We start from the raw sequence: 12,638 nt of genomic DNA, 5'->3' as shown, positions 1-12,638 counted from the left end.
TGGCACCTTTCTTGGACTCTTCTTTCCGTCCCTCCCTCCCTTTCCCTCTCTCTTCCACCAAGTACACGTCAAAAGGGGCTTCACTTACTTACCCCTCAGTAACGGATCTAAACAGCGCAGGAAACAGGCGCCTGGACTTCTCCCGGCTTGGGAGGGAATGAGCCTCGGGGGGTGTCAAAGTTTGTGGGGAAATGCTGGCGAGGATAAGGCTGGCCAGCTCAAACGACCCTTTCCTTCCTTCCTTCCTTGCTTCGCAGGCACTCGCTCCTTTCACTCTGCGCTCAGGAGTTGGATGCCCGTCACCAGAGGCGCCCACTTTGCCAACTCAAAGAGCCCACATGGGCAACCTGCTCTTTCCCCCTCCCAAGAAGGCTTGAGAGAGATCCACACCTACCTGCCCTGACCGTCCCTTTTCGGCTGACTTCTGAGTAGACGGGTCTCAAGAGAATTGCGCGTGGAAAGGGAGACTCTCTCTCTCTCTCCCTGCGTGGCACGACCCCGGGAGGAAGAGGGCAACCCGGGCCCTCCTCCTCCTCCTCCTGACCTCAGGCGCTCCTTATCCTTAACGCCAAGCCTGGATTAGCCACCAGTTAGCCCCAAGTTGACTCTGCTTAGGACTTTTTCCTTGAGTTTGGCCTGTATGAGAGTGGGGGGGGGGGCAAGGGGGGCGCTCCAGTATCTACCCAAACAGTAAAGAGAAACAGTGCTGTATGTTAATTTGCACCCTGCTTTCCTCCCAACCTGGAACTCAATGTGTAAGTTAAAGGGGATCACTGTGGGATCCAAAGCAAGTAATCAAACAAAAGCTGTTGACAGGCCTGGGCAAACTTCGGCCCTCCAGGTGTTTTGGACTTCAACTCCCACAATTCCTAACAGCCGAATTGTGGGAGTTGAAGTCCAAAACACCTGGAGGGCCGAAGTTGGCATCTGCCTGAGTTAAAACAATAGTGAGCACAAAAGTTTGAAAAGCCAAATAAACAATCATATTAAAAACATTCAGATGAAATAGCTTCAAAGGCAGTTTAAAAACCATGATGGAAATGATGCATGTATGGGAATTGATAAATGTATGGGAATACTTTTTCAGACATGGGTACAGATTGAATAACCCTGACCCAAAATGTTTGTGGCCCGAAACCTTTTGGGGTTTTTTTTGGGGGGGGGATGGGGGGGATATGCAATACTTGCATATACAGATGGGACTCAAGTCTAAACACAAAATGTATGTATGTTTCATATATACTTTGCATGCACAGCTAGTGGGTAATTTTCTACACAATGTCTTACATAATTTTGTTCATGAAGCAGTGTTTGTAACCCATTGGAAAGCAAAGCTACCAATGTTTCGAATTGTGAAGTATTTCATATTTTGGAATTCTAGATAAGGGATGTTCAATCTGTATTATTTTTGTTTCACAATCATGACAATGCACAACCTAGTTAATGGAGAGGTATAAGATATGTAGCCCCAGGTGGTGCAGCAGGTTAAACCATTGAGCTGCTGATCTTGCTGACCAAAAGGTCAGTGGTTCAAATCTGGGGAGCAGCATGAGCACCCGCTATTAGCCCCAGCTTCAGCTAACCTAGCAATTTGAAAACATGCAAATATGAGTAGATCTGTGGAAAGGGAATGGCATTCCATGTGGTCATGCCAGCCACATGACCTTGAAGGTGTCTACGGATAATGGGACAATGTCGGCTCTTCAGCTTAGAAATGGAGATGAGCACCAACTCCCAGAGTTGGACACAACTAGACTTAATGTGAGGAGAAAACTTTTACCTAAGGTGTATAGAACTGATTAAATCTACAAGTTACAGTGTGTTGTTTATTTTATTTATGATAACACCTTTTCAGGGCAGTTTAGGAAAAAATGAAGTGGAACAATTTAAAATGTCATTCTGAAATCCTTACATGAAAGCTGATTACAATGTTGCAAAACAGTGAGCAAGCATCACAACTTTTCCAGAGTTTTTCAGGAGGAAAATGGAGGAGAAAAAAAAATTGTGAAAAGATCAAGTTTATACTTCCTGGAGACCTTTTCCTTTCTTTTTTCTTTTCCCTTTTTTCTCCTTTAACACCCAGACTGAAGGAAAATTCTGAGGAACTCAAGAATTGAATAAATGCTATGAGGTGTTTTAGCTACTTTTCCTATGCTTTTGCTACCTTTCCACCTCTTAATGGGCCAATACAACTAGCCTTTAACAATGAAAATAGATTCAGGTCGTAGTATATCTAATTAAATATGTTCAACCATGGAAACCCACTGGGTGACCTTGGGCAAGTTGCTCTCTCTCAGCCTTATAAGAAGGTCAATTGCAAACTTTGGCTCAATAAATCATGCCAGAAAAAGCCCAGACTATGTTGGAAATAGCAACCTTCTTCAAGCCTCCACTACACTAGAATCTCGCTTATCCAACATAAATGGGCTGGCATAATGTTGGATAAGTGAAAATGTTGGATAATAAGGAGGGATCAAGGGAAAGCCTATTAAATTACAAATTAAGCACCAAAAATTTGTTGTATTACAACAAATTGACAGAAAAGGTAGTTCAATACATAGTAGCATTATGTAGTAATTACAGTATTTATGAATTTAGCACCAAAACATCATAATATATTGAAACAACTGTGAATCTGAGTGGGAGGCAGACTGCGTTGGATAATACAGAATGTTGGATGAGCAAAGATTGGATAAGAGAGATTCTACTGTAGTTATTTGTTATGTATATAATTTAGATTGCTTACTGTATATGTGTGTATTGGTATGCAATTTGACCTTAACTCTTTGTTGTAGGAGGAGCTGCAGACCACGTGATCAGAACCAATTTGTTCTGAGCTCAGACTTCATTTTAGAAACTGTTCGATTTAGGCTTCAATAGGAACAGTTGCTTTCAGATGCAGCAGAAGCAGTATGCTTAGAGACTTCAATGCAGGAACAGTATGTACGCTTTCAGAAGTTAGTTGAAAAAGACTACAGAGATTCTATTAGACTCTCAGAACAGAGAGATGCTTTAGACTGTGGACTGTTGATTCTAAGAAAGATGCCCCTTGCTACCTACACAGAGAAACTACCTCAAATCTACTTGTAATTGGATTGATAAGTAATGTACCTGTATACTGAATACATGAAGTTTGTGAGTAAAATAACAATGTTACTTTTAAAGATCTCTGCTTATTTTGTCTCTTGAGAGCATCATTTAAAGGCAAATATATTTTAAGGGGGAGTAGATGTTTTTGGGCAATTAAAAGAACACTTCTGATACGTGTGTGTGTGTGTGTGTGTGTATGCCATTTCCCCAAAAGTTTATAACTTTAACAGGTCATGCTTTTACCAAGAGGTTATGGCATCATTTTTTCCCAAAAGGTTGTGATTTCTAACAAGGTCATGCCTTTCCAAAGATCATAAAATCTCCAAAAAGATTCTGGAGATTTCCATTTTCCAAAAAAAAAAATAGGGCTACCATAGTCGGGACACATGAGATAAAGAAAATGGAGTCTACCCTAAGCACTTTTGTTTCCATGAAATGTCTCAGGAAGAATCACAAGTTTATGCCAACTCCTTCCCCTTACTGTCAATGGAAGGGAAAACAGCCCAATTTCCCTATTCCATTCCCTCCTGATTTGTTCATAGTGAAAAAAGCAAACAAGGGACATTCCAATTACTCCAGCCATGGCTTTCCCCTTTTTTCCTGTTGTAAGTAGGAAAGTAAGGCAAGATGACTTACAATTCAGAATAAACTGATATTGCCATTACTGCTCTAAAGTGGCGGTATTATGCCAGTGGGGCAGGGTGAAATTTGCGATGCTGCAATGGGTTAAACCCTTGTGCTGTTGACCTGAAGGTCAGCAGTTCAAATCCATGAGACAGGATGAGCTCCCATCTCTCAGCTCCAGCTCCTGCCAAAAACATTCAAATTTTAGTAGATAAATAGGTACTACTTCTGTGGGAAAAGTCAAAGAGATGTTCCAAGAAGTCTTGCTGGCTACACAATCAGGAAATGACAACACAGGCTCCTTGGCTTGAAAAGGGAGAAAAAGCACTTCTCCAGAGACAGAGATGAGCATGACCTCCAGAAGCTGGAAATGAAAGGAGAAGCCTCTGCCATTGTGTTTCTCATTGTATATTATTGTAAAGACATTTAATGTTTGCTGTAATCTGCTCTGAGTCCCCTAGGGGAGAAAGGCAAAATATAAATAAAATGTAATTTATTATTATTATTATTATTATTATTATTATTGTTATTATTATTGTTATTATTATTGTTATTATTGTATTTGATGGTGCCATATGGCATGCCGCTCTTACAGAGCACCTTTTTAAGCTAAGTTCTGATGGTCTCAGAGATAACATCAGGAGAAAGTACATACTATGGCTTCCAGAATCATCAGCCAGTTTGTTAGTCCTAGTTAAAAAAAAATAATCTTCTCAAACTCTGAGAAAGAGATAGAGAAATGAATCTTTACATGCGTAGGCGATGGGCAGAGAGGATGAAACTCAGTTTTAAAGATATATTTCAGCCATTTTTCTGTTGGTGTAATTTCCATTCCATTGGCATAATTGGTATAATTTTTCAATTGGGATAATTTCCATTTCAGGCTGCTAATGGTGGGGAAGCATGTGTAATAGTGGTGGAGGGGTAGTAGGTTTAAATTTAGATTCCTCTTGTCTTTATCCAGAACTCTGCCCACTGGCTACAGGATGGAAAAGAGGAAAATGTGATTCCTTGAATAAGAGTGATGGATGGCCCTGTACTTCTCCATTTTGAGAGTTTGGATGTAGGACAAGTTAACTCCAAATACAGGAATTATTTCTATGATCTAAATGGACACCCTAGTTATGCACATGTATAAGAGCCTGCAATGAAAAAAGAAAGAAAACGTGTGTGTTCTTTTTATATATATAGAACAAAAACCAAAGTGACCAGGGGGAAAACCTGTGAACTTGCAGAGTTGAAAGAACAGAGAAAAGAAAATGATCAAATAGTTGAACTTACTATCTGGGGAGAAATTGTCCAGATTCAAACTGAATATGAAGGACGGGAACTACTGAATACAATTTCAATAAGAATCATTGTAAGGCACTATTAACCCTTTAATTGTGGTTTGAGTATAGGACTACAACTCTAGAGACCAGGGTTCAAATCCCTTTTGAGATATGAAGCACACTGGGTGAACTTGGGTACATGACATTTCCTCAGCTTCAATGGATGGCAATGACAAACCTCTTTTGAACAAATCTTGCCAAGAAAACCTTGTGATAAGGTTGCTTTAGGGTCTCCATAGGTAGGAAATGACTTGAAGGTACACAACAATAAAGAAAAAAATGTTCTTATTATATTGGATAGCTAGTTAAGTAGATAGATGTGTTTGCATTTGGGTTTAATTTTTGTATATTTTAGATGCCTAGAATCTTCTTTAGAGAATAGATATTTAGGAGATGGATGGAGATGATGCCAGTAGGTCAAGGTAATGTGGTTTTATTCATTCACCATACAATATGCTTCTGCAAAATCTAGTATTTCTGCAAGAGATAAATCACTGTTAACTGACGATACATTGGGTGTCAGCAACTGTGCAACGATTTTGCTCATTGCAAACAAAGTAGGTTTGATGGGTCATTTTAAGTATCTATTTTAAGACCTTATATGCAAAGTGCAGAGAAACCCTGCAGATTCTAAACTAGTGATTCCCAACCTTTTTTGACCAGGGACCACTTTGACCAGGGACCCCTCTTCAACATCAGTACCAATTAGAAGGGAGTGATGGAAGTTGCAGTCTAGCACATTTGGAGAACATGTTATAGATAGAGGCTGGTTTATGAGATGACAGTGTATATCACATTGCTCAATATAGAGTCAGAATTAAACATTTCAAAGGTCCAATTCACCTATGCATTCAGGCACATCACTCAATAATGCATTACATAGTCACTTGGTGGAATGTGATAAGCTGTCTTGTTCAAAAAGCACTGCACTTGACACTGCGTAAGATAGTGATATTTCCTCTGTAATAGTTGTTCACATATGAAAATTGATTACTAATTATTTCAATGTGCATCCAATGTCACTGAGCAAACAACAAGCATAGATAGACCTATCCTAAATCCTACACATTTTAATAGGAGAGTGAGGCATGCTGTTAAACACCTCCCAATGAAAACTTAGACTTTCATTCTAAAACTTAAAAAATATGTATATACTATCTTCTTTCCATTATTATTGTCTGTAGTCATGACTTATCCATTTTTTTACTAGAGCACATATGTTGAAATACCAATACAATCCCTTCCATTTCTGTAACTTTAATTCAAAAGTTACAGAAAGGCAAGGGATGGTGTGATCTAAGATCAGGGCCTCAATGGTTCTTCTAGATTTGGAATGAGCCCTGCTCATGACACACTTACTTCTGCATCATATGTGCTTGAAGTATAGTTCTGAAAATACTCAGAAATAAACGTGGCATCTAGCAAATTCTCTTTTTTGTAGAAACATAGAGAGACTTTTTAGTTGGGTGCAACAGAATGACAAAGAATGGAACAGTTGTTTCTGGAGTGCAATTTAGCCACCTTTGCTTGAGGTTTCAAGGAGCTGCAGTTCAAAATAATTCCTTTTCCAATCATTCCTTTTTTGATGGAACTTTGCTACAGTGTATTACAATTTGGGATATAGGAGTAATATGTGATGTCACAATTTTCGTATAAATAGAACTAATCTGGATGTGTTAAATTTATATGCCAAAACCTGAAAAATGCACACAAAATAGATATGTAGATATGGAGGTTTTTTTTGTTTGAGAACTGATGAACAAATGGGCTAATGGCAACTTGCAACCTGGGAAATAGGAAATTCAATGAATCTGAAATCTGTAGATTCACCCATCTCTAATTGTGATGTGCAAACTAATCAATGTCAGTTGGCTTTGGGAATAGGGGAACATGTGGGAAGGTGTGCTCTTTCCCTTCTCAGAAAAGAATTGTTCTTTCCTAGTATATGTTCATATAAGGCAAGGTCTATTCCTTATCAGCCAGACTAGTGAAGATATACCTTCCATCAGCTTCCTATGCATGGTCATCTGTCACTTTGATCTGTGGTTATCTCAAGGGAGACAAACACATGAACAAAATGTAGCAGTGAATTTTGAAGTGCCCTCACCAGGACACATAGCAACCCCTCGACTATGGGAATCCAAATGTGTAAGTGGCTATATTGATCTAAAACAGGAGTGGGTGAAATATGGTCCATGGACTTAATGTGGCCCCTGACCTTAACACATACACACATACACACACGGGTTCCAAATGTCTAGTCAGTCATGTTTGAAGTGTGGTCCCTCACCAGGACACATAATAACCCCCAGTGTGTGTAAATACCATTACTTGAAATAGCATCTTCCTATAAATACAGGTATACATTGCCTCTACCATAGTTTGCTCATTCTTTCCTTCTGATCTGTATGCATGCATGTTATTTTGAGACTGGGGTGTGGGTGTGGGGGTGAGGTACTTATGAAGACCAATAGATAATATGTAGGAGTTTGCTTTCATATAGGTATATATTGAAAATGATGCTCAAAGAAAGCTACTGCTGAACAGTTTTCAAGTTCCACTAATTTGGTTCACACAATCTGGCTAATTGGAACTGTATATGAAAGTGATTAGTAACTTTCTTCATAAGTTAAGAAGTGCATGGTCAATTTCTCACCAAAGCATCGTCCATTCAAGACCTATAGCAAGGATCCAGAGCTGTGCTTTGTATCCAATCGGGGTATTTTTATATCAATTGTCAGCAAAACTGGGAATTCTCTTCCCGTGCTCATGGAGCTCTCAGCTGTGCCAAAACCTTACTCCAGAAGGTTTCGTAGTCCTCCATAAAAAACTTGAGAGGGTGTGTGGAGGAGCTAGAGAGAAATGGTTGTTTTTTTCCCATGTCACTGTGTATATGGGCTTACAAGTTACATGTTGATTTATGGCAACCCCATGAATGCCATAGTTAAGGTAAGGAGCACTAACCATTGTCTTCTTCTGAAATAGTCTCCAGAACTTGGTGTTTCTTGATGGTTCCCCATCTAAGTAGTAACCAGACCCAAGTCTGCTTAGCTTCCAAGATCAAATGAGATCTGTGAACTTTATTATCTGTTTTGGGGATAGGATTCAGCACACTGGACATCTTTAAGGTTCACATTAAAACCTGGAGTGGATATACCACTTAATTATGCAGGAGGCAACACCCACCACTGGCAAATTCTACAGTATGTGGAAAATCCAATGGAAGTAATCCATTTGATCCTGAAATGTATTTTCATGCAGCTGTAGCCAAGATAAGTCCAGTTCCCACCTCGAAGGCTAATTGCATGTTTTAGATGCCATCAAAATCCAGCAAAATGGCACACTTTTGAAAAAGGCAGCAACATTCATTTATCTCTACCTATCCTCTTGATACTTTTACAAAGAGAAAGCATAACATAACTTTGCAGGGAGTTAGAATTGTGACAACAATGTGGAAGTGAAGCAAGCAAAAATGTAAAGTTGGAAAAATAAAAGGTTAAACCCCAAAAGTGGTTTGACAGGGCAAAGGTCAGCACTACTTTGACTCAATAGGCTGAAATCAGAGAATGATCATGCCAAAAGAAATATATACAGTGGCTTCATATGTCCCGTGCACCATGTGCATATTTAGGTTATTAGGGAGTAGTCTATATATAGAGATGACCTTATACTGAGGACTGGTGCTCAAGTGGTTTGTGCTAGTATTATTTTTCAATAGGAGCGAAGAATCTCCAAGCAAAGAACAAGGCACCTCTCCCTCTGTTTCTCTGTTTAAAAGGTCTTTCAGTCCTTCACAGACAAATTCTGTAGGAGCCAAATCACTTCCTTCATTCTCAAAACTCTGTAGGTCACATTTTAGTACACAAATAAAAATAGCTCTTTACACACCTGTAGAATCTTCCTGTGTCATTTAGCATTCTGTATAATTTACACTGAAACCCCAGCACCTCCAGACCATATTTTAAAAACATGTGTTACAAACAGCCAATAATTGGCAGCAAATCCCCTTTGGATTCCTTCCAAAAAGGTAATATTAAGGGTTCCTGTTAGGCACAGGCCTGCTGGCAACAGGAAACAGAAAATCTTGCACCATTTCCCAGTCCTCCACCTGAAACTGACATCGGAATTAAACAAAAAAAAAATTCACAACAGGAGGTGTAATTATTGGAATAATCAACCCTTCCATAACCTTACCAAAGGCTGAGGTGCAGCCAAGCGTCTTTTCCCCCTTGTAAGTATGATTATTTCACAGGGTGCTCAGTTAACATCCCCTTCCAGTAATTATCAAAGTTCTTTCCCCCTCCCCAATTTGGAATGATAGTCAAACGTTTATTTTAAAAAATGAGCCTGCCAATTTACATCATAGAAGTGACATTTAAATTATAGAGAGCCAGGGTGATATTGAAAATAAACCCCGTTTTCTGCATCCTAACCCTGGGGTGATGTGGTTTCCATTTTCCGTTCATCCCCTGACCCCACCCTGCTCCTCCCTTTGCTCTTCTCTACCACAGCCCGGCTTTAAAAGAGCAGTTCACTAAAGCACTTCTTCCCATATCTGTCTGCTTTTAAGCTTGGCCCATGCTGGGTACAGCTCTTGAAGTAAGCTTTAGGGGGAAAATGTTTTAAAGGAAGCTGGGGCGGTTGCCACAGCAACCCACCCTGAGAGGAACCGAGGCTATAGATTGATCTACCCCACAAGATTATTCAACAATACTGTATTTGTTCTCCAGTCATTCAGAATATGCTTTCAATCCATATTGCTTTTATAATTGCACATAACATATAAATTCCCAAAATCTCATTATAATAGGATATAGATTCCAGGAGGGTAATTTAAATATTTCATAATCCATAGGGGAGAATGAAAATGTATATAATTTCTGGTAGAATGAATTAATTGTAAAGGATATTTTTCAAAGGCAGGTGCTGACGGGTGACACGTGAATATTAAATACGGTGACATGCCATGGCTGAAACGGTATAATGTGCAATTAGTTATTAGAGGGAAACCTTTGTCACTGGTATACCTTTTAGTACACACAACTGCAGAGTTTATCTTGAGCCCTAAATCAGAAAAGAAAGAGAGTAATAAATTGAGCTTTTTGTCATGCCAAATGATGGAAAAAAGAAAAAAGTAACACTCACCACATACTCCTTCTTTATGTTCAAAATCATCCACCTTCCGTTCTTTACTTAATCTGTTCCATGGTAGTTACTTCACAGTTTACAACTCTTAGTCGGCACCTTGAATGTTTAAAAGCACAACAGTAAGACATTATTAAAATGTAGGTTTCTATTAGCGAACTAAATAATAAAAAAAATCTGAAAATAACAGTTCCGGCAAAGCTTTTGGCAAACACTTGATACTGCTCTGAAACTATACATTATAAACGACCATTAAAAATGGAGCATTTCCCATGAATTCCATTTGAATTCTGTCTTGCAGATGCTGAATTATCATAATCGTGAGCTACACAAAGTCTGAAATGCCAGACTGAACAAAATGTACACATGTGAGATATTTTATGCTCACTGCAATTTGCTAAACACATTATTTCATGCTGAATAAATACACATAGAATTTTAAAGTGTATATTGTGTTCAGTACATATGGATCAGATACTTTGTGCTCAACACATTTAGCCCAGAAGCATCATGGCATCACTGCAGGTGGCAAATATGAAGGAAAGATGCGGAAATGTCCTCAGTCAGTATAGTTGTGTTTCTTTTTTGGTATTAGCATTGTATGAGCAGGCAACAGGAACAGAGTATCAGAAGCAAAGAAAAACAGACAACCCCCTGCTGCAGAAAGTGGGCAGAAGTTAGATTTGGATTTACTGGCAGACTTCTCAATGCTTTACAGTATATCAGAAAGGATTTATTGACCCTCGACCCCTTACGCAATACAAGCAACAAAATTACTCACTCCTAGTCCTTTGCCCAAAACGTTACTGTTGAAATGAACTGCATGGAGTGACCTAGAATGGATTTTAGTGTGAGGGACTGTGATCTCCTCTTACGCCTGATAATCAGAATGAATTCCTGGGCTCAGTATTAACTCAATGTGCATGTTTTTTGCATTTGACTCCAGTTGGTGAACCTTGGGGTTCCACTATAAACCAACTCTGCCTGCCACAACCTTCAACTGCACTTGTGATAAGGCCTCCATTTTGTGTGAATACAAACAAATGGTCCTAAAGTAAATCATGCCTGAACTCTCCCTAGAAATCAAGATGACTAAAGCGAGACAACAATGCTCGGCAAGTCAGAAACCAGAAGGAAAAGTGAATGATTACAGGGTTGTTGTAGGTTTTTTCGGGCTACATGGCCATGTTCTAGAGGCATTCTCTCCTGACGTTTTGCCTGCATCTATGGCAAGAGAGAATGTCTCGAGAACATGGCCATATAGCCCGAAAAAAAAACTACAACAACCCAGTGATTCTGGCCATGAAAGCCTTCGAGAATATATTGAATGATTACATTTGAAATGGATAGTCTCAATCAAAGGGAGCCATGGCCTTGGTCACAGTGGTACATGCTCTTGTTACATCCCAAATAGACTATTGCAACACACTCTATCTGGGGGTTGCCTTTGAAAACTGTTTGGAAGCTTAAAGTGGTCCAACAGGTGGCCACCAGATTCCTTACTGGAGTGGTGTTCAGGGAACATGCAACCCCCCGTTAGTCAGCTCCATTGGCTGCCAATTTGCTACCAAGCACAATTCAAAGTGCTGGTGTTAGCCTGAAAAACCCCTAAATGGTTCCAGCCCAGTTTACCTGTCTGAATGCATCTCCCTCTATGAACCATCTAGGGTAGTGGTCCTCAACTCGTGAGTCCCCAGATGTTTTGTCCTTTAATTCCCTGAAATCCTAACAGCTGGTAAACTGGCTGGGATTTCTGGGAGTTGTAGGCTAAACCACCTGGCGACCCACAGGTTAGGAACAACTGATGTAGAAGATTAAGATCTTCTGGGGAAACCCTGCTATTGGCCCTGCCTCCTCCGCAGGTGTGGTTGGGGATTAGAGACAGGGTGTTCTCAGTTGTGGCCCCTCAGCTTTGGAACTCCCTCCCAAGTGAAATTAGATCAGCGCCCTCCCTCTTGGCCTTCAGAAAGAAAGCGAAGGCATGGTTGTGAGACCAAGCCTTTGGTTAGTAAGCAGTATAAGAAATGAATAGGAATTGCGTGCAATTAACTCTTTGAATGGCATCGAATCATGATTTTAGATTATGTGATTTCAATGTTTCTATTAATATGTTTTTAATTCTATGTATTAATGTCTAAATTTTGCTTATGTTTTATGGTTTAATATGGTTTTAATAGTTTAATTCACAGTTATATGTTATTGTTGGATTTTATGTTTTGGTTCTTCCCATGTATGTTGGCATTAAATTCTGCCATGACTATGCTGAAAACTTCTTTGAGTCCCCCCAGGGGTGAGAAAAGCAGTATACAAATACAGTAAACAAACAAAAAAACAAACCAATAAATAAATAATGGCCCCGAGTGTGCAAGACCTGAGCAAGGGTGTTGAGGATTGGTGACTTGGCAATCTCACATTGGTGGGATCACCATAAGTCAAATTTCTGGTATT

At 39.6% G+C, this 12,638-nt stretch overlaps 1 protein-coding gene across 13 annotated transcripts in view; it reads right to left on the bottom strand.

The window, feature by feature from the left end:
• MEF2C (myocyte enhancer factor 2C) overlaps positions 1-12,638 on the bottom strand; it is a 215,427-nt gene that overhangs the window by 183,929 nt on the left and 18,860 nt on the right. For 9 of the 13 annotated variants that reach the window (XM_067464548.1, XM_060761767.2, XM_060761761.2 and 6 more), the window contains exon 2: positions 10,191-10,289. The gene's annotated coding sequence lies outside the window, so the exon portion shown is untranslated. Of the gene's footprint in view, positions 1-92; positions 374-394; positions 486-10,190; positions 10,290-12,638 lie in introns of those variants that run through there. The other 4 variants (XM_060761758.2, XM_060761760.2, XM_060761757.2 and 1 more) reach the window with 3 other exon arrangements.

This window comes from Anolis sagrei, chromosome 2 (genome assembly GCF_037176765.1).
Source record: "Anolis sagrei isolate rAnoSag1 chromosome 2, rAnoSag1.mat, whole genome shotgun sequence".
Taxonomy (NCBI): Eukaryota; Metazoa; Chordata; class Lepidosauria; order Squamata; family Dactyloidae; genus Anolis; species Anolis sagrei.
Note: the sequence above shows the minus strand (reverse complement) of the source record. Positions and strands in the feature narration are given on the sequence as shown.